The sequence below is a fragment of the Mytilus californianus genome, unplaced genomic scaffold (assembly GCF_021869535.1).
Source record: "Mytilus californianus isolate M0D057914Y unplaced genomic scaffold, xbMytCali1.0.p SCAF_9, whole genome shotgun sequence".
In the NCBI taxonomy this organism is placed as follows: Eukaryota; Metazoa; Mollusca; class Bivalvia; order Mytilida; family Mytilidae; genus Mytilus; species Mytilus californianus.
The window spans coordinates 88,624,073-88,651,270 of NW_026262745.1; the positions used below are offsets into that span (position 1 = coordinate 88,624,073).

Below are 27,198 nucleotides of genomic sequence, written 5' to 3' on the forward strand. Positions count from 1 at the left end.
ATACGATGGATATGTTAATTTAATAGCTCTTCTCCGCAATATGATACAGAATTTCCAAATTTCCATTGGCTATTCGTTAGGTCAATGATAACTTTCAAATATCAAAGACAGTGTAATACTTTTCATTAATTCGTTTGTGCACTGGTGGATTCTTTAACATGTTAGGACATGATTTATTCATTAATTATAATTGCCTCACTGTCACTTCAGTAATATTGGAGTAGTTACGTGTCTTTTGTTTTTAATGTTAATGGTTTTTTAACCTTCAAATTCAACTGTTTTGCTATAACACCATGGCCTCAGATAAGAAGAAAGACTGAGCTCTCGCAGTATATTTTACCTCGCTACATTTTACATCAGTCTATAATTCGTGAGCCTGTACTTCAGTGGTTCTCGTTAGTAGATGTCTATCATGTTCTGTTTTATTGTTTGTTCATAAATCATGCCGTTAGTGTTTTCGTTTGATTTCTGTAATATAAGCTCATGTCGAGTTGTATTTTATCTGACATAGGTTTATATTTGGTCATTGTTCAAGGTCGCATTGTTGACTTATTGATGTTTATACACACATCATTTGGACTCTGGTTGATAGTTGTCATAACACATATCTTCTTATTTTCATATAATTCTCCTCCAAAGCAACAAATAAATAACATTTCTTTATTTACTTTAAATAACAACAATAAACCTTCTAAAGGCTCGTGTATTATTGAAATGAAATGTAATAACTCTGGCTGATAGAAAGCTTGATCGATCGTCCAATGTCCGCATCACTCTACGCAGCTATGAACAAAATTGCTATCACGGCTTTGTGGCGTGAAGTACGTTGACCCGGCCTGATTAATTTGACCCGAACATATCACCGACGCTATAAGGAATGCACAGAAGTAGTAAGTTTGCCCAGAACTTATCAAGTTACCTTCCGGTTTGCAGATGAAACAAAGAAAACACTTATTTTATCATGCAAAATCTACAAATACAAACCGATAATTCGGTTATCTGGTTGACTTCATATTGATATTGTAAAAATTTGCTGCTCACTCGACATAAAGGATCAAATTGTATCTCGCAGCTGATCTTTTATAATATCAATATGCAGACAACCTGATATTCAGTTCATTTTACATTTTTACCCATTATGAAACCTATAACCCTTTTTTATATTTTCTGTATATTTTTTTGTGAGCTATCATTTATTTCCTTTTTTTTTCTGTTCTCTTGCCAATTATTTGTTGTTTTTCCTTGGGTAAGTTTTTGTATCATCCATTCGTATTTCATGCTTTTTTTATTCTTTCGAACCAGACAAAATGAAGTTACATGGGCTTGATCACATAAGTTACATTTAAATACATTGAAACTAAACACACATAGTGTGTAGCAAGTTTTTAATTGGAAAATTGTTAACACTATCATAATTCAGGTAAAATCAGATTTATCTTAAAAGGAGCCAGATCCGGTACTTTAACCGGTCTATAAAAATATTTTTACAATAAAAACTAATTGAATTATTGATATCTAATTTAAGAAAAGCATAATGTTCCATATATCGTGTGATGTCAGGTCAGTTGCCATACTCTTTTAAAACAAAACGTTGTCCTTATTAATCAGTTCTTGATAAGTCTGCACGGACTGAAATAACCATCATATCCGCTGGCTGTGCCATGTCTACAACACATTTTTTTTACATAAATTATCTCGTTCATTTTATTTAATATAGTATCCCTTAACATAACCAAATTTAGATAAATTAAAAACACGAAAAGGATGTGCCTACAAAATAGTAATTGTACGCCTGATATCTTTGATGGGTTTTATCACCAGCCCAATAGTCAGGAATTTGGAGTTGACAACTTATCATTGAAATGTTCATTTTCTGTAAATTATCTGTTTATAAAGTTTAACATAATTCGAATAACAGAAATGTACTAAGGTTTTCAATCCCCCGAGTGCCTTTGTCGTATTTAGAAACTCTTTTTCGTTGTTTTTTTGGTTTTAAATGCAATTCAACTTTGCGTTTGACTTTGCCTTCAAATTATTCTCATTCGGGTGCAACTGTAGAGTCTTGTGTAGACGAACCGCGCGTCTTGAGTAAAAACATGTACGCCATGTATCTTTGATGAGTTTTCACACTGATTAAAAACCATTAAATAGCAAAAATCATTTCACGAATACTTTGTAAATTAAGACATTTCTAGTTAGTGCGTTAACAAAAAAAAAACAGTAAAAGAAGGCGTTTATTTGTAAGCCCTTCCAGAAATTTGTTGCTGCTGGACGAAAAACAACCAATTATCAAGCGATCAATCCCCTAGTTGGTCCAGTATCTTCCTGTTCATATATCAGTAAGATAAAGGTTATTTAAATATTATATTTCCTATACCATATCAGTTCGGGTTCTCAACTATCCGAAGATAGGTTACTGCAACCTTTATAATCTTCCTAAATTGACAATAATCGGGAAAATCATAAATATTAACGTATACTAAGTGCACAACGTTCGCAAACAATGTATTAATGTCGAGATCCTTTATGACTCCCTTAGTACTTTCTCCATGTCCAGTTTCTATCTGTGAAGTGTTTTGTATAAAGGAACATAGAAATCGAGCCAATGCATTCATATGGACAGCATCTTTCTTTTATCAAGGACGTGCATCCACCCTTGATCATGAGCACATACTCCGTAGTTCTGATTTACATAGAATTTTCGCTGAATATCTCTGAAAAAAATGTATTTATTGGAAATTTTAAACGGAATTGATGGACTTACACGAAAAAGCAATTACATCAAATACTGTATAAAAGCAGACAACGTATTAAGCATCCCGATAATGTCTTTTAAACATGAAAAAAATATGTGTATCATTTGACCTTTCCTAATGCATGATATATGTATCTTCGTTTGTTTTTGTAGTTACTATTCTTCAACTTTAGAATGTGGTTTTAGGCAGAAACTTGTTTTTATGTCTATTAGACTGAAATACCAGAAAACGACTTTCAAGACTAGCAATAAAGGTAGATTTTATATTTTGAGACGGTCTCACTTTCTCAAGAGTAGATTTTTTATAGAATATTGCAAAAAACTAAAATTTTAGCTGAAAATGTTATAATTTTATCAATTTTCAAAAACTTACCAAATTTTTCTTTTTTCATATATATATATATATATATATATATATATATCGTCTTTCTGAACATTCATGCAAAAGAACAAAAGCTCTGGCAAAAATATCTCTGCACTTGTTTAAATATATTTCAAGGACAAGAGATAATCCCAAATGATCAATCATTTTTATTCTGCTGTACAATCTTCATCAGTCCTGAAGCAATAAAAAGAATCATAAGATAAAAGTTTAGCTTGAATCAATAAGTTACTTAAAGGAGAGCTAAAATTTTAGCTGGTTCCTTTTCAGACCAAAAGCTAAAATTTTAGCTTCCATAAATTAAGATAAAATTTTAGCTTCCATTATGATAAAATTTTAGCTTTGCAGAAAAAATGATAAAATTTTAGCATTATTGACTTTACATAATATTGCAAACAAAGATATAACTTTAGCATAAAATTATAGGTATTATAACATCGATGATGGCATTACCTCTGTTAACCTTAAGATTAATTGATTGTTGGTTGCTTTATGTTCAGTGGCAAATAGTTCATGCATTTTGAAGACAAGAACAAATTAACAGACAAAAGGTAGGTCCTGTAATAGGACTCAAAAGGGATGAAATTTGAACTATCACTGGCTGGTAAATTGGACAGGACATAGAGTAAGAAATTTGACCTTTCAAACCCCACCTGTGCACAGCTCATCAAGTAATAAATGCTGAACAATTCCTCATGGTTATTTGCATAAACAAACAAGTGACTAAATGAGTAACTAGACATCAGGTCATATTCATGTAATGACTCACTGACATTAATTCTGAACAATTCCTCATGATTTGATTGGTATGAACAAACAAGTGGCTATATGAGTAACGGGACATAAGATCATACACTCACATACAGACATTAACAGTAATAAATGCTAAACAATTCCTCATGGTTATTGGTATACACAACCAAGTGGCTATATGAAAAACTGAAGAAAGGTCATATACTGACTTGCAGACATTAAAAGTCATCAATCTTTCACAATTCATCATGGTTATTGGTATAAACAACCAAATGGCTATATGAGAAACTGAAGAAAGATCATATACTGACTAACAGCCATTGACAGTAATAAATGTTGAACAATTCATCATGGTTATTGGTATAAACAAACAACTGGCTATATGAATAACTGGACATAAGGTCATACACTGACTTACAGACATTAACAGTATTGAAATCTTCATGGTTATTGGTAAAAACAAACAATTGGCTTTATAAGTAACTGGACCTAAGGTCATACACTGACTCACAGACATTAACAGTAATAAATGCTGAACAATTCCTCATGGTTTTTGGTATGAACAAACAAGTTGCTATATGAGTAACTGGACATCAGGTCGTAGACTGACTCACAGACATATACAGTAATAAATGTGAAACAATTCCACATGGTTATTGGTATAAACAAACAAGTGGCTATATGAGAATATTGACATAAGGTCATACACTGACTCATAAACATTCACAGTATAAATACTGAACAATTCCTCATGGTTATTGGTAAAAACAAACAAGTGGCTCTATGAGTAACTGGACATAAGGTCATACACTGACTCACAGACATTAACAGTATAAATGCTGAACAATTCCACATGGTTATTGGTATAAACAAACAAGTGGCTATATGGGTAACTGGACATCAGGTCATACACTGACTCACAGACATTAACAGTAATAAATGTGGAACAATTCCACATGGTTATTAATAAAAACAAACAAGTAACTGGACATACAGTCATATATTGACTCATAGAGATTAACAGTAATAAATGCTGAACAATTCCTCATGGTTATTGTTATAAACAAACAAGTGGCTATATGAGTAACTGGACATCAGGTCATACACTGACTCACAGACATTAACAGTAATAAATGCTAAACAATTCCTCATGGTTATTATTATAAACAACCAAGTGGCTATATGAGAAACCTAAGAAAGGTCATATACTGACTTGCAGACATTAACAGTAATAAATGCTGAACAATTCCTCATGGTTATTGGTATAAACAAACAAGTGGCTATATGAGTAACTGGACATGAGGTCATACACTGACTTACAGACATTATCAGTTATCAATCCTTAACAACTCTTCATGGTTATTGGTAAAAACAAACAAGTGGCTCTATGAGTAACTGGACATAAGGTCATACACTGACTCACAGACATTAACAGTATAAATGCTGAACAATTCCCCATGGTTTTTGGTATAAACAAACAAGTGGCTATTTAAGTTACTGGACATAAGGTCATACACTGACTCACAGACATTAACAGTAATACATGCTGAACAATTCCTTATGGTTATTGGTATAAACAAACAAGTGGCTATATGGGTAACTGGACATCAGGTCATACACTGACTCACAGACATTAACAGTAATAAATGTGGAACAATTCCACATGGTTATTAATAAAAACAAACAAGTAACTGGACATAAAGTCATATACTGACTCATAAAGATTAACAGTTATAAATGCTGAACAATTCCTCATGGTTATTGGTATTAACAAACAAGTGGTTATATGAGTAACTGAACATAAGGTCATACACTGACTCACAGACCTTAACATTAATAAATGTGGAACATCTCCTCATGGTTATTGGTAAAAACAAACAAGTGGCTATATGAGTAACTGGACATAAGGTCATACACTGACTAACAGACATTAACAGTAATAAATGCTAAACAATTCCTCATGGTTATTGGTATAAACAACCGAATGGCTAAATGAGAAACTGAAGAAAGGTCATATACTGACTTGCAGACATTAACAGTTATCAATCCTTAACAATTCCTCATGGTTATTGGTATGAACAAACAAGTGGCTGTATGAGAATATGGACATAAGGTCATACACTGACTCATAGACATAAACAGTATGAATGCTGAACAATTTCTCATGGTTATTGGTATAAATAAACAAACAAGTGGATATATGAGTAACTGGACACATATGCAATTCGAGATAACAAATAAGTGGAATAAGTAATCACAGGTTGGGTTTTTTTTTGTGATTCGTAATTAAGCACAACATTCGCCATTACAATTATTTTTGTTAGTCGTGATAACGGATTAGAATCGTTATCACGGATTAACAGGTTTTTATAATGTATGACGACAGATTAAATTTGTTATCACGGATTTGTATAAGTCGTGATAGCGGTATTATAAATTCGTCTCGCAGTTTGGGTTTTCAAAGTCAAACGCGGGGAATGTAAAGCCTAGCGCTGTATATAAAAAGTAATGCGCTGGAGATATAAAGTCCGGCACTGTAGATCTAAAGTCGAGTGCTGGAGATTTAAAATCCAGCGCTGGAGATGTAAAATCAAGCGTTGTAGATATAAAATCCTGCGCTGTCAATCTAAAGTCCAGCGCTGTAGGTGTAAAGTCCATGCAGCGATGAAGCTGCAAATTAAATTTAAATCTCAAGCGCAGGACTTTATATCCACAGCGCTGGACTTTAAAAACCACAAGTTTTTATCTGTATGAGACCATTAGGGCTCCGTAGGTGTCATGTAGCATTTCCGATGTCTTGAATCTTAACCAAATAATGGAAATTCAAACTATTAACGGTCGAACAAAATATGGATTACAAAGGAGAATTAGAGGGATTCACATTGAGGTTTAATCTTGAGTGGAGTAGTTGCCAAATTTTATTCAATGTTTATCTGCCTTCAAACCCAGAATAGGACGTGCAGTTTCAGAGGAGTTAAATGTCTATAAGAAGGAAACATTTTTCAAACATATTGTGAAGGTATTCGTCCATTCCCAGAACAAGAAAAAGATCGGTTTATTGTTTTGTTGTTTATTGCGTAATGTCCAGGGACAAATATTTGAAGCATGCTCAATTCATGGAGAAAGACCTTTGTAAAATAGAGGAAATTACTGAACATCCAGTGACATTTATTTTTGGATATCTTCCTAAAATGCCAGTATCTCCTTTAAAAACACTTGGGTGGGGTCGCTATATGACATGATCTCCCTGCATATTTATCAAACTGTCTCCTGATTAATAACAGGTTTAGTTTTAGAAATAATTCTTTCATGTCTATGATAATTTTACTTTAAGATAGAAATCCAGGCCTTGCAGTCATAAAAATTCTGAGCGCGTTGATCGTACTCAGACTCAGATATGAACCTATCAAAATTAAAATAATAAAGAAACCTAACTTCAAGGAAAATTCAAAACGTCCCTTATCAAATGGCAAAACCAAAAACTCAAACACAAACACATCAAACGAATGGAAAACAACTGTCATATTCCTGACTAGTTACAGGCATTTCCTTGTGTCGAAATTGGTGGGTTAAACCTGGTTTTATAGCTAGACAAACCTCTTTTTCTCATAAAATTCCATTATATTGACAACAATGTGTGAACAAAATCAAAATATTGTGTTTTTGTTGCTTCGAGCACACTTTTGTACTCCCGAGTACTGAGTAAAGTTTTATGACCGAGAGCCAAGGAATGTACTAATTAAGTTTTGTTTTCACCTTTTCATCTATAATTCATGTGAGCTTATCAAACATGTTATCATACATGTACATTCATGTGCACGAAATATATCATTTCCATTATCTTTTTTTTTTTTAATAGTTCTGACATTTGAGTAAATTTATTTATATTACTTTTTAAATGAAATTAATTTATTATGTAAACCCTTTTTTATACTTAAACGAATATCAAAATCAGACATGGATCCAGTGGTTAGCAAGTAGAATTGTTTTTAATATATACATGATGATCTATTATCTTACATCTAAAAACATGTACATGGAAGTTTTATTTGTTAAACCAATTTGCCTAATGAATTGCTTCCTTAGTTGCACATTTCCGTTTCATAGTATACATTATTGTCAAGTATAATATTCTAATCACATTGGCAATCGACCTTAAATTTCGTTTTTAAAGATTTAAGCGTTCCGTGTGATGGAATACAGTAAATCGGTACGAATGCACACAACTTATTAAAAAAGTGTTGATATTTGAAAAATACCTAAAGAAGTTTTCATATATCAATTGCCTTTTTCCTGCCCTTATCCAGCATACCAAAATTTCTGTAGATATTCTAATTTCAGAAATCAATCGCTGTCCAACTACTTTTCATAAGCTGACTATTTGAAGGTTTAATTTGTTATCGGTCTTTCATAGTTCTAAGTGTTATCATTTATCATAAAAAAAAAAGTTCAGAGTTTAGCAATTAAACCAGAAAAAAGACAAAATAGTTCAGCAATTCATATGTTTATAATACAGTAATAATGTATCAATTTGATAACAGAAAAATAGACTTCATTCCAAATCAATAACTACAAAACATCTTCTGAAAGCGTTACTGCATCCGGAAAATTTGAGATGATGACACTTTTCCTGTTTTATCAAAACCTATTACTCTTTTTATTACAAGAGAAAAAATAAAATATTCATTGATCACTTCTATGTACATCAGATGTAAACATCTCATATCTTCGGGGCTGACGCCCCTCATCCATGAGAAGCTTTCATCTAATACTAGGACAGGTGACATTGCCATAACAATAATTAGTCAAAATGTCATAAGTAATACAACAAGTACATTATTACATGTACATGTAGGACGTGAACAAAATGCATATGTCTATTTATAATAAAGTGCAAAATAGCAATCAATAGAACATTGTAATGTGCATATTTATGTAAATAATACGATCGAATAAAAGAGGTAATAAATATATTATACATACGTGACTTCCTGATAGATTACGTGTTTTATTATCCGGTTATAATTTAGTTTACATAACTGTATGATAGTATATGTTTTCTGAAAACCAGTATTTAGGTCATTAAATCGATATTGTGCATAGTCTTTTGAAATGCTCGGTTTAGCCTTTTAACATGTTTCATTAACCGATTTTTACAGCATTGTTCAAGCTCGTTGTTTTATATGAAATGATTAGTTTATAATGTAATGAATTAAGTCAGATATGATATAATTTGCAGGTCATTAATTTTACACAAATACATATTCATATCATATGTGTACATTACCATGCATAAATTCATGCATTTGAAGGTGCCAATAAAGTTACACGTTTATTTCTTTGAAGGATATCTTACTATGCTCATAGGTGGAGATCGCGAAAATAGTAATGCACTTAGTCAATCAAAAAAGACGAAAAATGGTCACAAAAAAAAACCCCAAAAAAAACGAAATGGACCGGAGCTAGAATGTAAATTTGTTTTGTTCAAATATACACATAATTGCATTTGTCTATAGATTAAACATTGTTGATTTACTTCCCTCATTGCAATGATTGATGAATAGGAAAATGTGCATTATGTATAACAGTATGTACACACCATAACTTGTCGTATCATGCTTTAACTGTAAGTATTAGATGTAAGTTTCTCCTATCTGAGGTGCGTTAGCCCCGAAGATATCAGACGATTATACCTGATGTACATAGAATTTTAACTAAATATTTTATCTTTTCTATTGTTCTAAAAAGTCTTAGAGCAATTAGTTTAGATAAAGCAGGAAAGGTGTAATTTTCTGAAAATTTCCAGATGCAGTAACACTTTCAGAAGATGTTTTGTAGTTATGGATTTGGAATGAAATCTTAATTGTGTCTATTTTTTTGTCATCAAATTGATACCCTTATTACTGCTTTTGATTAGCTATATAATATTAAGAATGGAAATGGGTCAACACAGCAAGAAAATCTCGCACCCGGAGGCGGGCTTCAGCTGGCCCCTAAACAAACATGTGTACTAGTTCAGTGAGAATGGACGTCATATTAACTCCAAAACATATAAATGAACTAAAATTAAAAATCATACAAGACTAACATAGGCCAGAGCCTCCTGACTTGGGACAGGCGCAAAAATGCGGCGGGGTTAAACATGTTTTGTGAGATCTCAACCCTCCCCCTATACCTCTAACCAAAGTAGAAAAAAACAAGCACACAGCAATACGCACAGTAAAACTCAGTTGAAAAGAAGTCCGAGTCCGATGTCAGAACATATATCAAAAGAAACTAAGCAAAATGACAATGATACATAAATTAACAAAGGACTACTAGCAGTTACTGACATGCCAGCTCCAGACCTCAATTAGACTGATTGAAAGATTATGTCTTCATCATATTAAAATCAAGCACAATCCCTCCCTTAAGGGGTTTAGTAGCATACCATCATAAAATATATGAGAAGAACATAACCCGTATCATGCCAACAACTGGTTTTAGAATAAATGTGTTTATTTCCGATGCGAAGACCCTATGAGTGAATAAATATTTATACCAAAATATGCCATCTTTAATGACCTGACAACAGTATCGTAACTATATCCCTTATGAATAAGTCTGTTGAAAGGTTTGGTTAGCTTTTGAGGTGAATGCCGACATTTTTGTGCTTTCTAAAGAACATTACCATACAAGATTGGATGTGAAATACCTGAACGTATAAGATGTCTGCATGTTGATTTATATTTACGAATGATGTCCTTGTACCGATGATAAAATTAAGTAAATGTTTTGACTAGTTTGTGATATCGAAAACCCTGGTGTAATCATTTTTCCGTAATACAGACATTTCTTTCGTTAAAATCTAATACGTTGTTACATACACAAGCGAATCGAACAAGCTGAGATATATAAACACCATAAGATGGTGACAAGGGAACGTCACCATCTAAAAATTGATAATAAACAATAGAAAATGAAAAATCATCTCTTTTATCATAAATTTTGGTATTAAGTTTCCCGTTAAAGATATAGATATCAAAATCCAGGAAAGGGCAGTGTTCATTGTTAGTATTAGCGTTATTTAAAGTCAGTTCAGCAGGATCAATCCCTTAAGTGTACATACTTTAGTCGTCATTATTGAGAGTCAATATATCATCCAAATATCTAAAAGTGTTATTAATTTTTTGTATCAGATGTTGTTTCGATGGGTTTTTGTTGATTTTAGTCATAAATTGTAACTCATAACAATACAAAAACAGGTCCGCAATAAGTGGTGCCCAGTTAGTCCCCATTGGAATTCCGATAACTTGACGATATACGGAATATCCATAGCGAACAAAAATGTTACCTAGTAAAAATTCAAGGGCAGTTATAGTATCAAAGCAGTCCAATCTACATAGTGCTTTTGTTTGTTGTTACTAAAAAATGACCTAAAAGAGTTTGAACATATATATTCGCATTCTGACTTTTTAAATGCCAATTTAATTAGGTTTGTGAATTTTTTCTTAATAAGAATATGAGGCAAAGTGGTATATAGGGTAGAAAAATCAAAACTTTGAACAGATTCAAAATCACAAATATAAGCATGTATATTATTAGGTACTTCCAAAAAATTTTTGACACCCCAAAAGTAATTTATTCTACTATTTTCAAAGGCCTTATTTAAACAATTTATTACCAGGTTTTTGATTGTACCAAGTGTACTAGTAAGTAGAATAGACAGTTTAGTCGTGGAACAATGGCTTGAAGACGAAATAAATCTGTTTGTGCAGCTTCGGAAACCAGTACATAGTTGGAACTTTCATTGTATTTGATTCTGCTTGTAAAGAAGTAGCTAAAAGTTTATGTTTGTTACAGATGTCATTTTCCGAAAATGGAGTCAGTTGGAATGTTGGTGAATTCGTGATTTCCTTTTGCAGAACCTCAATGTAAAATTTACGTCAAACTATAATTATATCATTAGCAGCCTTATCAGCCGGGACAAAAACAAGTTCCTTTGCGAGTTCTTTTAGCTTATGTTTGATACGAGAAATAGGGTTATTATGGTTGTTGTTAGGAGTAAAATGTTCCCTAAAATCTTGTATACGTATATCAACTATATATGTTCATTACTGAATTAAAAAAGAATCTAAGGATTTCTTGTCAGTTTTTTCTCGTTTTATCCATTTTGAGCAGTAAGTACGGAGTGAGTCGTGAATGATGTCACGATATTCATGCAAATTAATAATTGACGGGAACGATATTTAGGTCCTTTTCTGAGGAATAATTTCAACTCTCGGTCACGAACGATGTTAAGGCCTCTTGTTATAACATGGAAACTGGGGCCATAAATGTATTCGGAATTACTGCAATTTCATGACGTAGGTGTATTGTCACTGATATTTACATCTTTACACGCTTGGCTATAGTTAAACACATATTTCCGGGTAGGTTTTTTGTAAACATAACAAATAAGAGGGATTTCAGTATTATCAAAATAGCCAGGAATGTGTATGAATTCCTGTACTATCTTTTTCTGGTTTGATTGCAAAAATCTGAGCTTTTTGCTGATAAATGATAACACTTCTATGCAAATAGGGTTAAATTTCTAAAAGATACAGCAATCCTTTTCTCAAAAGAATGTAATTTTGCATGAACATGATGAATCATATAGAATAATGACATGGAGTACATTAGGAACACCGAATCGGCTAACGCCATTTGGACATACACAAAGTGCTCGGATAAAGATTTACCGCGCTTAATCTAATGATGGAGATTACAAATAGAAGGGTTACAGTCTCAAAAACTTTATATAACCTGGTCACATTTTGATGTGCCTGTTCTAAGTCAGGAGCCTCGTTAGTAATTTTCGTAAATAATATCATGATGTTGTTTGATATTTGGTGAATTGGGGTGTTAATGGCGTATCGTTGATTGTTTGTCCTAAAGTTATTCTCTGCTGTACATGTAGTAAAGACAGACACAGTGTCTGCAGGAAGAATGCCACCCAAGGCAGTGTAAGCTTCGAATAATTCCGACAGCAGATATAGGCATGATGTACACCTTTGCGAAGATAATTTGATGTAGATTTACAACATAACAAGTTTTAGTGGGACGGAAAACCGCAAAATCGAAATGTAACGGAAGTTCACGACCGAATGTCATTTCTCAAATACATTAATTGTGAGTTGGGTAACCTTGTGTTATATTAAAGCATGCAGTTGAAGCCCGCCTCCGGATGCGGGATTTTCTCCCTGTGTTGGTCTTGGTCTGTTTTCTGCTCTTTGGTCGGATTGTTGTCTCTTTGAAGCATTCCCCGTTTTCATTCTCAAATTTAGATATTTAATTTAGAGACAAGTGTCTGTGTCACTATATATCGGCACAGCAGTATTTGATGTAAAGCATGCGTTTTTTTTAATCATCATATACAGGGTTGAAAGAAAACAAAAATCAAATACACTAAAACTTAAATTTTGGCAAACACAAAATATATATTATTAAGTGTAAAACCATTCAAACGGGAAAACCAACGGTCTAATCTATATAAAAAACGAGAAACACTTATGAACCACATCAACATACGACAACTACTGAACATCAGATTCCTACTCGAACAATAAAAACGAATTATCGCAGTTAATGGTGTTCGCTACTCTGTTTCAAAATAACAAGCTTTTTAAAGTATAGTTATAAATTAATAGTATATAAAAAAGAAAATTTAAAAAAGCAGGAAAAAATGAAAGGTCCGTCTCATTGTTTTTGAGATATTTAAGCCATTGAAAATTTGGCGGGAAAAGAAACTCTCTATAGTTTTCCTACATTTAACAGTGGTACATTTGTTGTTTCAAAACTTTGAAAAATAACAAGAATTTTATAAGATTTTGAAAAATAGCTTTTTAAACGATATGTAATAAAATTATGAAAAGAAATGTAGGTGTAAGCGAAATTTGTATTGGCTAATTGTGGATGAAACTAGAGGATTTCGAATATCTGGCAAAAAGTCAAAAATGAGAGAAGCAAACATCCTTAAACTGCTGATCAGAAATCATGCCGTCCTTCAACAAACAAATATATATAGCAACTTTATCATTGTTATAAACTATATAGGAAACATGAACATGAACACGAGTTATGTGTCTGTAGATATAGAAATATACAGATGTACACCTAGGATTTTAACTTTTCCTGATATGGATCTATGATTATCAGATTAGGCATAATTATTTATGTACGTTATTTGTTTACAAATATTCAGGTCATTTTACTAGCTGATTAGTTTAATGATATGTTAAGTTTTCTGAAAATGATATTTTTTAAATCGTATGTCGATGTATATATATAAAGCATTGTTCAACATGTTCAAGGTATATGAAAACACAATATTTTGCGTGCTCGACTTTGTACGGGTACACATGGTACATATGTTACCATGGTTATGCGGGGACAAAAGCGAACAAGCAGAGTACAAATAAGGAAAGAAAAGAAAGGGAACAAACGTAAGTTTAAGACATTATGCGAATTAAATGACGTGAAATCAAATTGTGTGTGCCTTTTCGAAACCCCTGTATGCGCCTCGGTACACAATGTGCAACAATTTTAGAACAGATCAATATTGCATGAACATTGTTGGTTATGTTTATCAATCGATCAACATGTATTTTCAGTGATAAATATGTATATATATGTATCACTGTATGCCTGAATACATAATTATATAATACTTACATATTGGAACTCACTTAATTTTTAACAAACTTTCCAATTTCCAAATACAGATCTATAAAAATGTACAGCATTAACCATTGTTAACATTATCCACAACCTTGACGTTTATCATTGAGTGCATGACTCCGATAAATTGTTGTGCTCGGTTTGTTGTGTGTAGATGTTTTCATGTAATTATTGTTTTGTTTATAACTTGGTTTGTTTTATTTCAAAGATTTGAATTTATCGTACCACGGGGTTGTAATTGGAATAATATTAATTGTACGTATGTGATCTGTTTTCTGAAAAACACATGACATGTATGCTACATGTACTAGAGTATCTGGATGGGGTTTACAGAATAGAGAATAAGGGCCAATACTGCAGAAAAAAATGGGCCAAAACAATAAATAATAGAGAAAAGTCGGCCACAAAATAAGGAAAAGAAAATAACAGGGTTAAAAAAAAATGTAAGAAAAAAATAGAGAAAAATTACCTAAAGAATTAAAGAAATTACAGAAATGAAGGATCCCCAATCCAGACCCGTATACCATATAAAATAATATATATTTGCAGTATGCTCTTTAGTAACACTACATTAGAAACAATTTCATTTATAGTATAATTTTTTCTCAATCTGATTGAATTTTATTAGAATTTTTTCAATGATTGCTATAGCATGTGTACATCTATATCTGATAAATGCAGACCTCTGAAAGAAGATACATTTCTTTGTCAAAAAGGGGAAGAGCAATCTGTAATACAGAAATAAAAAAAAGGTACATAGTTCATGTCCAATACGTCTGTGGATAATGAAAAACAAGGAGAAAGGCTGAGGCTTGTATCGTAGAATTAAATATTGGAACAAAACATGAGAGAATTTGCGGCAAATGGTAATACGCGTTCTTCAATATTCTGTTTCGGGGGATCAGTTTTGTATACTTTGAATATCGACAACCAGACGATCAAAATAAGTGGCTGATTAAGCTTGTCCTACATACGATATGACAAATCATACTTTCTAAAAACTTTGTAACAGTTGTGTAGCACTTCATATGTCGAAGATGATTTTCAATTAATGTTTTGTCCGGTACTAGAGTGTAGAATTTTTTTATCTCCAGATTTAATTTACGATGATGTCTAACATTCCTAAATGATCTGGAGAACAGGACAATTCCCAACATATCATTATATAAATCTTTAAAAATGCAATTCTTACTTGTGTGATTACACACTTTTACAACCTCTCTCCGCTTTAGCTAGTACCAATATCCGATGTCGCTCCCATACGGTGAGACAGGTGGAACATCTTGACAGAGTCGTTAATGTGGACTTTAAAAGAATGAAAAAAAGCGAAGGTCAATATGGACACATTGACACCTTATAGAATTGAAATAAAGATCTTATTGGTAATTTTTCTGTTTCCTGTGAGCTGTAGGGATAAAATCACTTTTGAAAAATTATCGGAATTTACAACGTGTTTAAGGATTTTGCATTCGCTTTATTGCAACACGCAATTAACAGCCAACCAGAAATCCATCCATTCGATTGATTGTTGGTTGATAAACATCCAATGACAAATATTTCATGCGGGTTCAGGATGATAACAACTTTCTAATAAATACAATTGTAGGGTTCTGCAATGGAGGCCGTCCAGAAAGAAGGTCGGGGAAATTTTGATTGCCACTGGGAAATGAGGGTATATCATATAGGTACAGAAATGATGCCGTGCAACAGGACACCTATCCATCCCCTCCATTCTGACCTGAAGAGGCTGCGTTCTTGTACATCCCGCACAGGCAAACGGACGCAAAATTTTGGCAAGGGTTTTAATTCGGTCGGAAGAAGATCAAGAGTGAACATATTTCTATTCCCCAGTCCCCTCCCCAGTCACCCTTTTATCATTTCTAATGTCAGTCCCATTGTTAAATTCTCCGGTGCAAGTACGCATTGACACTTTCTTCTGTCAATTCTAACTGAAATGTGCACTTGGCTTCTTATTCAAATGTATTATTAAACCAGTGTTCATATTGCCGACTCTAAATAAGAATTACTTACTTAATTTATATACTAGCACATTGCTTTTAACAGTTTAATCCATTTGCACCAGTAATTAGGACTAACATGTTATATAAAAATATTTAAAGTTAGAATTACACAATCTACATAGTAAAAAAAAAAAAGAAATCCGGAGGGTTACCACGGGTTGAGGGACAAACACTCATTATTCATGACATTGTGAATTGAACCTTTTCCGATACGCAAAAACAACACTACTGTTCAATCAATTGCCATCTTGAAAACTATTTTACAAATACGGCTGTGGTTACTCTGAGTACAGACAAAACTAAGCATACAGGAAAGTGTTAACGCTCATGTGGACCCTTTGTCTAAAATGGCTGCATTTTCACCTAAAAATTTACTCTGAGTACATTTTTTAAATTTTGTAAAAAATAAAATGCATTTGACTTTTATTTATTCTAGGACATGCTATGTCTTAAAACTTTTCCAGATGCACACTTGAGTCTGTACGAAGAATAAATTTTGAGGTGAAAACGCAGCAAATCGTTTAGCCAATGGGTCCACATGAACCCTTAAGCATGGCTGGATCTATACACATAAAAGTTATATGCGTTTTATGTTTCAGAAATTAAAAACCTACCTGGATTTTGGTCTGCAGAAGATAGCAAAATAAACAAACAACTGAGTTTCATTTGATACGGTCCCTCATGGGGCTATCTATAAGAGGGTCTTAATGGGGGTACCTTCATGGCGAATAACGGTAAAAAAAAATCTTGCCAATGACGGTAACGGTAATATCTGATGCATGACGATAAAATGTACATTTTCTTTAAGACGATAAAAAATCGACTGATCATCTAGTTTGACGACTCACGTTAAATTCTTTCCAAAAATTACGATAATGGATAATTATTTCAGACCTCTGAAGAATCACGATCAGGATATGTTGACGAATTTCTCATGATAACTTGAAATGTTAACCAATTTGCCGCTAACTGTAGCCGAAAATGTTTATTTTAATATTAAGAAACTCCAAACGTTGCCTAGTTTTGCCTCCCTTTTCAAAATCCTGGATATGCATCTTTTTGATTCTCAACTTAGTTTATATGCAGGTAGGAATGCAAAAAAAAAAAAATGAAAAGCAAAACCCAGTTAAGTTTTTAATTTAATATTTAGAAACTTCAAATGCATAAAAAAAGTGAAATTATATTGATCTAGGCGATTGATTGATTGGTATTTACAAGATTGTCTGTACTCAGAGTGAAATTTGTGGTGTAAATACGGCAATAATTTCAGTTTTTTTTTATAAAGTGACTCACTGACAATATGGTACTTCCCAAGCTGTAAAAATAAAACATTTTTTATGGTTATTCTTCACACCTTTTCTTGGTTATCTCCCATGTAGACAGAAAATACAAATGCCAGTAAGGGGAAACAACTCCTTACTATAATGCAAACGCCATTTTTATGCGGGGAAGATCAAGTTTTGTGTTTACAAAAAGGTTGATTTAGCGGATCGTACATATCAGAATGACACGTAAGTCTGCCACATAATATTTCATAACATGGTCTTTTGATCTATCTAAATGACAATAATAATCGCACTGTAAAAACTCTTGAAACCAGACGGCCAAAAAGTTGTGCTATTGAAAAATATCGAAAGGAAATCGCAAGGTACTTGCGATTTCAACTTTTTTCAAGAATATGACATAAAAAGATAAACTATTCGATTATTTGACATTATATCCATTACAAATGATTGACAAAGTTATAATAATCAATATTGAATGACAAAAATAAAATCAATCAACAAAATAACGAGTTTGCAGTTGCATGTTGACATTGTTGTTGTTCTATTGATATGCTAATCAAACACCACCTCCTCACAAATTGTTTACCACACAGTCACGATAGTCCTAGAAATAGTTCCTACTTTTAGTGTTGGCAGAATGTAAGTGAATATCATCCTAGATTTTATTATAAGATAAGATAAGATAAGATAAGATATTTTATTTTCAATTATGGGCCCCAAAGGGCATAAACATTACAACATCAATAATTTTTCATAATACAATACAAACAATGAGATAAAAAAAAAAAAAGTTAAACGAGAACTATTTAAGTTCTTAAATTATAATTTACACTGCTTGATATACAATGATATAGTCATGTATATTTTTTACAAAAATGTACCATGTTGTGCTCTCAGTCATTGTTTAATTGTCACTGCTGCCAGGTCAATATTAAATCTTTGTATACTGCACATGGTAAGCATTTTTGATCCTTTCATAAAGGCAACCAAATTTAAAGTGATTAACTTTTAAGTATTTACTCAGATTTTTTTTAATCCATGATGATGACCATAAAAAACAAAAGACTGGACAGCTTTGTTTGAAATAACATTTCTGATTATATGACAAGTTTGTCTCAAAGTCTTTAAAGTAAAGTATAGTAAAGTAATCTTTATTTAAAGTCGGGTTGCATATATAAATATTAATAGCAAGGAACATGAGCTCTTAATTAGAGCTCTTTAAAAATTAAGTATCCTTTTGTTGTTTCAATGCTAAACATGTAATTTTAAATAAAATCTAGCCTTTCCCTTGTAATCTAATATTTGACCATTCTATGCCTGATAGATAGAGGAATATTGCATGCAGTGCTAGCAATGATTTCCTTAGGACAAGTTTATATATCAAAATATTGGTTAGAACAAATATAAATATGGACCAATTCAAGTACACCTTCTAGGGTGCACTCGACTTTAGTGACTCAGCATGAGCCATTGAGGTTTTTTGGAATTAAAAGTTGTTTAGGACTTTTTGTAAACAATAAATGCTAGCATATCATAGAAAAACAAGTGAGTAATCTATGTTTAAAATTTTATAACAAAAATCTCTTTTTTAAAGTCTGTGGATTTTCTACAAAAATCTTGGTTTATTTGCCACAAAATCCCCCTTTTCTATTAAATGCAATGAAACAATAAATAATGATGCTTTGCACGAAGTTTCCCCTTGGTATATGTACAAAACAGCCCATCTCTATTATTCATTATCTTTGCTGTTTTGATACTATTGCAGCTTGAAAATTTCATATTTCACATGGCTACAGAAGGGGTCATAAACCTTAAATTTTGGTTGTTGCAGATGCTGTTCTGATTGTAGAGTTATGTGAAATGGAAAGGAAGAGATACATGTACATACAGAGACTGTTTTGATATTAAGGTGTAAGTACATATATGAAATAATTATTAGAAATGATGTATCGGCTTATCAGTGAATGTACAAACATTTATTAGAGTTCTATATTTCAGTTAAAAAAACATTAATGTCATTTGTGTATATAAGCAAGGCAAATGGACTTGTTTGTTAATAGTACATTACTCATCTTACATACTTCTAGAAAATATAATTTTATTGGACTGTTTTTCTCTGCTGTATACACAATTGATATTAAAATGAATCCGCAGTAACAGTAAGACAATTTTATTTTCAGAGGTGGATTTAGGGGGGTTGCAGCGGGGCCGTCCCCCCCTTTTGTGGGAAAAATTTGGTTGATTATATAGGGAATCACTGAATCATGACTCGAGTGGGCCCCCTCTTATGAACATTTTGTGGATCCGCCACTGATCTTTTATACATGTGTAATTACATGCCAATTTTGTTAATTCTTTATTGATATTATATGACTTCTCTTTTTCAGGTAAAAATGAGCTACCAGAAAAGATGTTAAAAATTTTAAAACTGTTTTAACAAGAGCATAAAAAAATAGAGAAAAAAAAAAGAACAATACCAGGTCTGGACCTTTGTGGCTGCATGCAATTAATTTTAAAATACCAGGAAACAAGATGTAGCTGCACAGCAGACATGGCAGATCTTAAAATTGCTAATAGACATCAACTCAACATTTTCAAGCTGCATATCAAAAATGAAAGCTTTCCTTTTCATATAATCCAAGAAATCTTTTAAACCAAGTCAAGTGGTTATTAGACCCGCTATCATGAAAATATTAACATATATATTATTACAGTCACATGTAATATCCCAAATATAAGAACTATTTGGTATGTCTGACTATCTTTCTTCCCATGTCATGTTACATGTATGCTCAGAATATTTTAATGCCACAAGGATATGAAATGGATAAATGATATATTGTCAACCATTTAAATAAAACAGACAGGCTCACATAAAAAGTAACTGTCTATGTGAAATTTCAAGTTGACTGAAATTGTCTATAATTCATACCATATATCCAAAAGTACAGAATTGTCTTTCTCAAAAATTTTGTATGTTTAATAGAATGATACTTGTAGCTTCTATTTTCTTGGATCTATATGATTATCAATATAAAATTGGGAGATGTAGTATGATATTCAATGAGACATCTTTCCACCATGCAGAGACCAATGTAAATGCTAGAAAATACAGGTCACAGTTATGTATGGCCTTGTGTAGCAATCTATGGAAGACACAAAGATTACAAAGTGTAAAATTATTCCAACAAGATGACCAACTATCAAGGCTTCCTCTTAAACCAGACAACTCACTGAAACTAAACACAATAGCAATATTCACAATAGGTATTATAGAATATTCCTTCATGGTTTGATTTCATTTCACTTCATGTGTTCAGAGACATATATATTGTACCAATATGTCTATGAAGTCTTTTGGAAATTAGAACAAAAGAAAAAGTTCTTGTTTGGTTTAAATATGAACGTTTGACCACCTATGATGACAATTAGTCCATGGTGTGTCTCCAATCGGAACCAAAAATAGAATACTTATGGGGAACTTCAAACGCAAACACTGATACCCTACAGGTTTGATTGTATTGGTTCACTGGCTCTTTGAAGCTAAGACCAATCTGATACCGTTTAGCTCTTGCAACCATATTAGGCTTTTTGTTAGGTAATACAGTGAAAACATATTGTTACGGTATTTTCTAAATTACATTCCAGGGTGATTATCCTTTATGTGTTACACAATATAAAAATATAAATCTGATTTTCATTATAAGGTTTCATGAAATGTTTAAGAAAGAGGTGCATGCCAACAAACACCTGGTTGTTATGAACATTCTTGATGGTTTTTGTTTTGCCTCTATGAATTCATTAATGTGAGACATGTTTATAGCGTGGTGTCGCTGTTTGAACAAGTCTGTGTTTAGGTTACTTAAGAACTCGATCATATTTGGCATGCTGTTGTATAAGCATAGACTTGGATCGAACCCCCTCAGGCCTCTTTTTTTAAAAATTCTGGATTCGCACCTTAGCATATCTCATTTCCATGGAGATTAGTTAGCCTTGCGCCTCTGGTCATTGGCATTGAATGACTTGGAATATTTTTTCTTAGTTAAAATGTGTAAAAGTATTTGCAATTATTTTAACCTTTCCATTTTATCATTTTAATTGCTTACAACGAGACGTATATCCCTGTGTCAACAGTTAATTAAATAATAGAAGCTGGGAATAGTTTATTAACTATTAACAAACCGGCGACTGAACCAAATTACTTCAGCCTTATTGTTATCCTTGATTTTGAGTATTTGTATGGTCATCTGTTAAAGTCATGCCGAACATAAGGTGAACCAAATTACTTCAGCCTTATTGTTACCCCCAAAATCAATCCCAACATTCCCTTTGTGATATATATGGAACCTTGTGGTACAGTGTCGGAGAGATCCATACACTAACACACAAGTTATGTCTGGAAGTTACAAAAATGCTTAATTTTATTTTGTCCCCTAATTCCTTAACTGTTGGTATCATAACCCCCAAAATCAATCCCAACCTTCCTTTTGTGATATTGAACCTTATGGTAAAATTTCATAGAGATCCACTCACTTAAACTAAAGTTAGAGTGCGAAAACCAATGTGTCTTCGGACGACGACGTTGGCCGTCATACCTATATACGACCGCGGTCGTATAAAAACTAAACCCAATGAAACCCACTTTCAAAATGACTTGATCCGCGCCTGGAATATATCACAGGTTGTGGTCAAAGGATGGAGCTAGCTGGTTTATTAAATGAATGCAAGGAGTCTGTGTTTTTGTTATAGATGTATTTCTATTTATATCCATCTGATGAGTTAAGCCATTTTCAACTGATGTTTATGATTTGTTCTTATGTTGTACCAGAGACATATTGTGTATATATGTCTCTGGTTGTACTATTCCTCCATAGCACAGGTTAGGGGAGGGTTGGCGCCTGCTAACATGTTTAACCCCGCTACATTCTATATGTGCCTGTCCCAAGTCAGGAGCCTGTAATTCAGTGGTTGTCGTTAGTTGCTGTGTTACATATTTGATTTTCGTTCATTATTTTGTACATAAATTAGACCGCTTGTTTTCTCGTTTTATTTGTTTTACATTTGTCATTTCCGGGCCTTTTATAAGGCTTTGTTCATTTTTGAATTTCTGTGTCATTTGGTCTCTTATAGAGTTGTCTCATTGGCAATCATTCCACATCTTTTTTCTATAAACTCTTTAATAGATTTTATCAGAAGTCCATTACTAGACTAGTCTAGTATAATGGACTTCTGATTTTATTGATAAGATGACAAGAAAAGAAAAAGACACAATAATGTTTTTTTTTTATATCCCGTTTGAATGGTTTTACACCAGTAATTTTTGGGGCCCTTCATAGCTTACTGTTCGGTGTGAGCCAAGGCTCCGTGTTGAAGACCGTACTTTGACCTATAATGGTTTACTTTTTTTAAATTTTGACTTGGATGGAGAGTTGTCTCATTGGCACTCATACAACATCTTCTTATATCTATATATTATATGATTTCACATTGACAAATACAGTGGTCCTAAAAAATATAGAAAACTGGATTCAATTATTCTGTTTTCCATGCATACTGAGACTACTATAACACTGTGTTATAGTAGTCTCAGATGCATACTAAGCCGCTTTTGTTATAAGCTGGGACTAAATATTATACTATGTTAGTATAATAGTCCCAGTTATAAGTAGCTAAATTATGCATCCATATATTAATAGAACAAATGTCTATAAAAAGATGAAGACGGAAAAAAAATGAAATTATCATCACTGACTCGGAGTAACTGAACAACGAACAGTTCGAATACAACTACCCGGTAAGGGAGCATTGCAAATTACCTGTCACCAATTCGTTAATAATTTACAAAAAATATGTGCACAACGGAAACAAATAAATTTAAGGTCTTCTTTTTTTTAAATGTTGCCACTTTAAAATATATATATAATCATATCTCAAGTCAGTTAAACATGTGCATGGCTGTGATTAATACGCGTTAGCTAGTAAACAAACCGGTGTATTGACCTTTTAATTTAAGAATAATAGAGTTCAAATATATCAATATTCATGTAATAAATGATTGTCATATTGACGTAAAGTTTTTAAACCAATGGCAAGATACGATTTATTTTTCGATAATCTCTGATATTTAGTCGTTTGAGATGGTAAAATTCAAAAAGGTTCGAATAAGATCTTCCCAGCATATTATCATTTGTTTCCCTCCCCCTTACTTATATTCCCCTGACAAATGTAAACAACTTGTTTGTAAGATTTTGTTTTTAGTGTTTAATTTACTGATCAAATGGATTTTAAGCTGATTTATTTTAATTGAGAAGTTTTAATCTGATGGCATAGGTGCCATCACTAACACCGACCCAAACTGTCAAAGAGTTACTGGGGTATAGAAATATGGTCACCTTGGTCTCATAAGTTATAATTTCCGGACTCCCTGAAAACTCGGCCCATAACAAAATCGGCCTGCAACAAAATCGGACTATAAACAACTCAGACTATTAGAAGAATTTAAGTATGATAAACGATGTCATCATATACTTGGAGTAAATAACTTATAATTTTTTCAGAATGATAATAGCTTTAAATTCACTTAAATTCCATATATTCCGAAATATGGTGTGTATCGTACTGATATGAAAAATTTATCAACTGCTTCTGGTTATTATCGAATGGCATTTTGACGTCACTGGGCAAATTCTGGAAAATACACATCAATGGTACGATTTCAGTGAAAAATATAACAATAAAAAAAAAGCACATGGAGTAGGATACAAAACAAATATTAGAAAACAGAAAATATTTTATGTAGAATGCAAAGCAAATGATACAATAAATTAATTTTTCCAAAATTTAAAAATAGTTCTTGTCTGTATTTCTTCTGCTGAAGTATATGATGAAAAGATCATCACATGTCATTTTTCATATCATTCATATCCGATGAATAACATTTGGCGTCTGTGGTCCGTAAACTTTTCACTTTTTGAACTTGTACTTGAGAACCACTTGATAGGATCAATATATTTAACTGTTATTTTTCTCCATTGTTGAAGCATATGATAAAAAGATCATTACAAATGTACATGTCATTTTTCATATCGGATGTATTATCAGCCCTTGTTCAATATCAGCCCTCAAGCATTCGGCTCTTTGGCTGATTGTGAACCTTGGGATGATAATACAGCCAACATGAAAAAAGCCATGGAAGATTCTGATATCATTTAACTTTGTTTTAAATAAATTCCCATCAGTAATAATTTTAAAATAATTTATCTTTTAACAGATTACAGAGGGGTAGATGCCAAATCCTGAATTCCCATGAAAATAATCAATCAATCCCGAATTTCCATGAAATTAAAAGTTGATGCTATTTCAAAATCGCCACACATGACCATATATAGTCATTTAAACATTTGAAAAAAATTATTGTGACAATAGCAAAAGGGTCAATATGGTTCCTGTTTTCACTTTGTTTTCTACATGTTCTATATACATGATATATGTACCTGTGCAAACCCAACATATTAAACCTTCTTGTGCTCTTTTCTTTTATTAAAAAAAAAAACATAACTCTAAATTTGAAGAAAAAAAGAGTTCACAGTCATGACACTGTCCACATCCTATAGCACTGCAGAAGCTGAACATGCTGAATAAAAGATTCAAATTCAGATTTGGGTTAATGAATTTAATATCAGCTAAAACGTGTACACGCACATACGAGAATGAAACAAGTAAAAATGTGATAACATTTAATAAAAGTTTAATTTCTTTAGTAATTAGTAATAGACAAAGAGCCTGGATGAAGCCCAATTTATAGTGTCCTTCCTGATCTTGACACATTCCGATTAACCATGAATTGAAGTTCTGTTGAAAATGTATTCGTGTTGTCAGAAATAGTTTGGTAAGATCTCCTTGTGAATGACTGTCTTATTTCAGTCTCGCTGTCATCATAATTATTTCATCATCCCCTATAATTTAACAAATATAACTTTAATAGCTTTGCAGACTGACTCTTGGTAAATATTAAGTGGAAGAGTACCACACTAATGTGCTTTATTTCCTGGTGAACATTACACTAACAAACACATTTTCAAAACAAGTTTGCCCACTCATATCCAGGCCACAATGTCTTCTTTCTCGACAGATACCCCCTTTGGCTTTTGAAAGGAAGGGACCATACATGTATAAAGGTAGACTACACACAGGGACAATATATATATAATAAGATGACTCTGAAGTAAATAATATGTTGCCCATGATCATGATGATGTAATTTTGTTACACGTTCACTATGTTCACTGAAGATTGTACCGTTATTTCGACAGTATTGTGGTTTTGTAGGTAATTTTTGCGTTCATTGGTAATAGAGTGAACACATTTTTTGATTAGGTTCATCAGAAGTAATTGAAAAATATGGCTGTGTTAACGTTTACACCACAAAATGTACTCTGAGTACGGACAAAGCTGTGCACATGGTAAAGTTTTAAGGCAGTTTATGTTTAAGAAAATTAAAAACAGGTCTGAATTTTGAGATTGTTTTTCTTAGCATGCAGAAAATGGTAAAATAAACAAACACCTGCAATTTAATAGAAAATAGTAAATGAACATTCAGCATGTTCAGTTAAACAAATTAAATAACATATTTATAAGAGTTAAATTACCTATATAGCTATTTATATAACAATTGGTTTCACAAGATATTTGACATTCCACACACATCAAAAATGTTTTTTTTACAAATAATATCCATTTACATTATAGACCATGAAAATATAGTTTTATACAAAACATGATAAAAGACAAGAAATATTACTTTTAAAAACAATTTTTTTACCATAAATATATGTAATCATTGCTTAATCGATACACACCGTGGTATTTAGAATAAACCAGTTCTGCATAACAAGTGCAACTTATTGTAGACTGTTTTAGATGTAGGACAAGCTTACAAAATTTTAAGTGAACATGTTCTATTATCATGATTATCATGATTATAAAAAAATATTTTCAAATGCAAATGGTGGTATTGTGGTAGCGTGTTCGCCGTGAGTGTTGGAGGTCGTGGGTTTGAACCCCAACCAGGTCAAACCAAAGACTTTAAAATTAGTATTTAATGCTTCTCCGCTTAACACACGGCATTAAGGAGTAAGGGCAAAGACTGGTCAGTTTGGAGTCAGAATAATGTGTCCGGGAAAGGTGACATGTCTTCCTGTGAACTGTTACCTTGTGAACTAGCACAGTAAAAATCTGGCTGAGCGTGTTGGTTTAGTACAAAGCAGGGTTAATATTCATAAAACATTAACATGTTCTCGTCCC

General features: G+C 32.5%; 1 protein-coding gene and 1 long non-coding RNA gene across 2 annotated transcripts in view; one reads left to right on the plus strand and one right to left on the minus strand.

Annotated features, from left to right (window-relative positions):
* Positions 1-646: 646 nt before the first annotated feature.
* LOC127716030 (uncharacterized) lies at positions 647-9,025 on the minus strand. Its single transcript, XR_007988710.1, has 3 exons — positions 8,874-9,025; positions 3,129-3,314; positions 647-2,714 (listed from the first exon to the last, which is right to left on the minus strand). It is a non-coding gene; the product is annotated as an uncharacterized LOC127716030 (long non-coding RNA).
* A 5,207-nt stretch (positions 9,026-14,232) lies between these two features.
* Positions 14,233-27,198, plus strand: part of LOC127716024 (methionine adenosyltransferase 2 subunit beta-like) — a 30,294-nt gene continuing 17,328 nt past the window's right edge. Inside the window, exon 1 of the mRNA XM_052222146.1 lies at positions 14,233-14,353. The gene's annotated coding sequence lies outside the window, so the exon portion shown is untranslated. The remainder of the gene's footprint in view (positions 14,354-27,198) is intronic.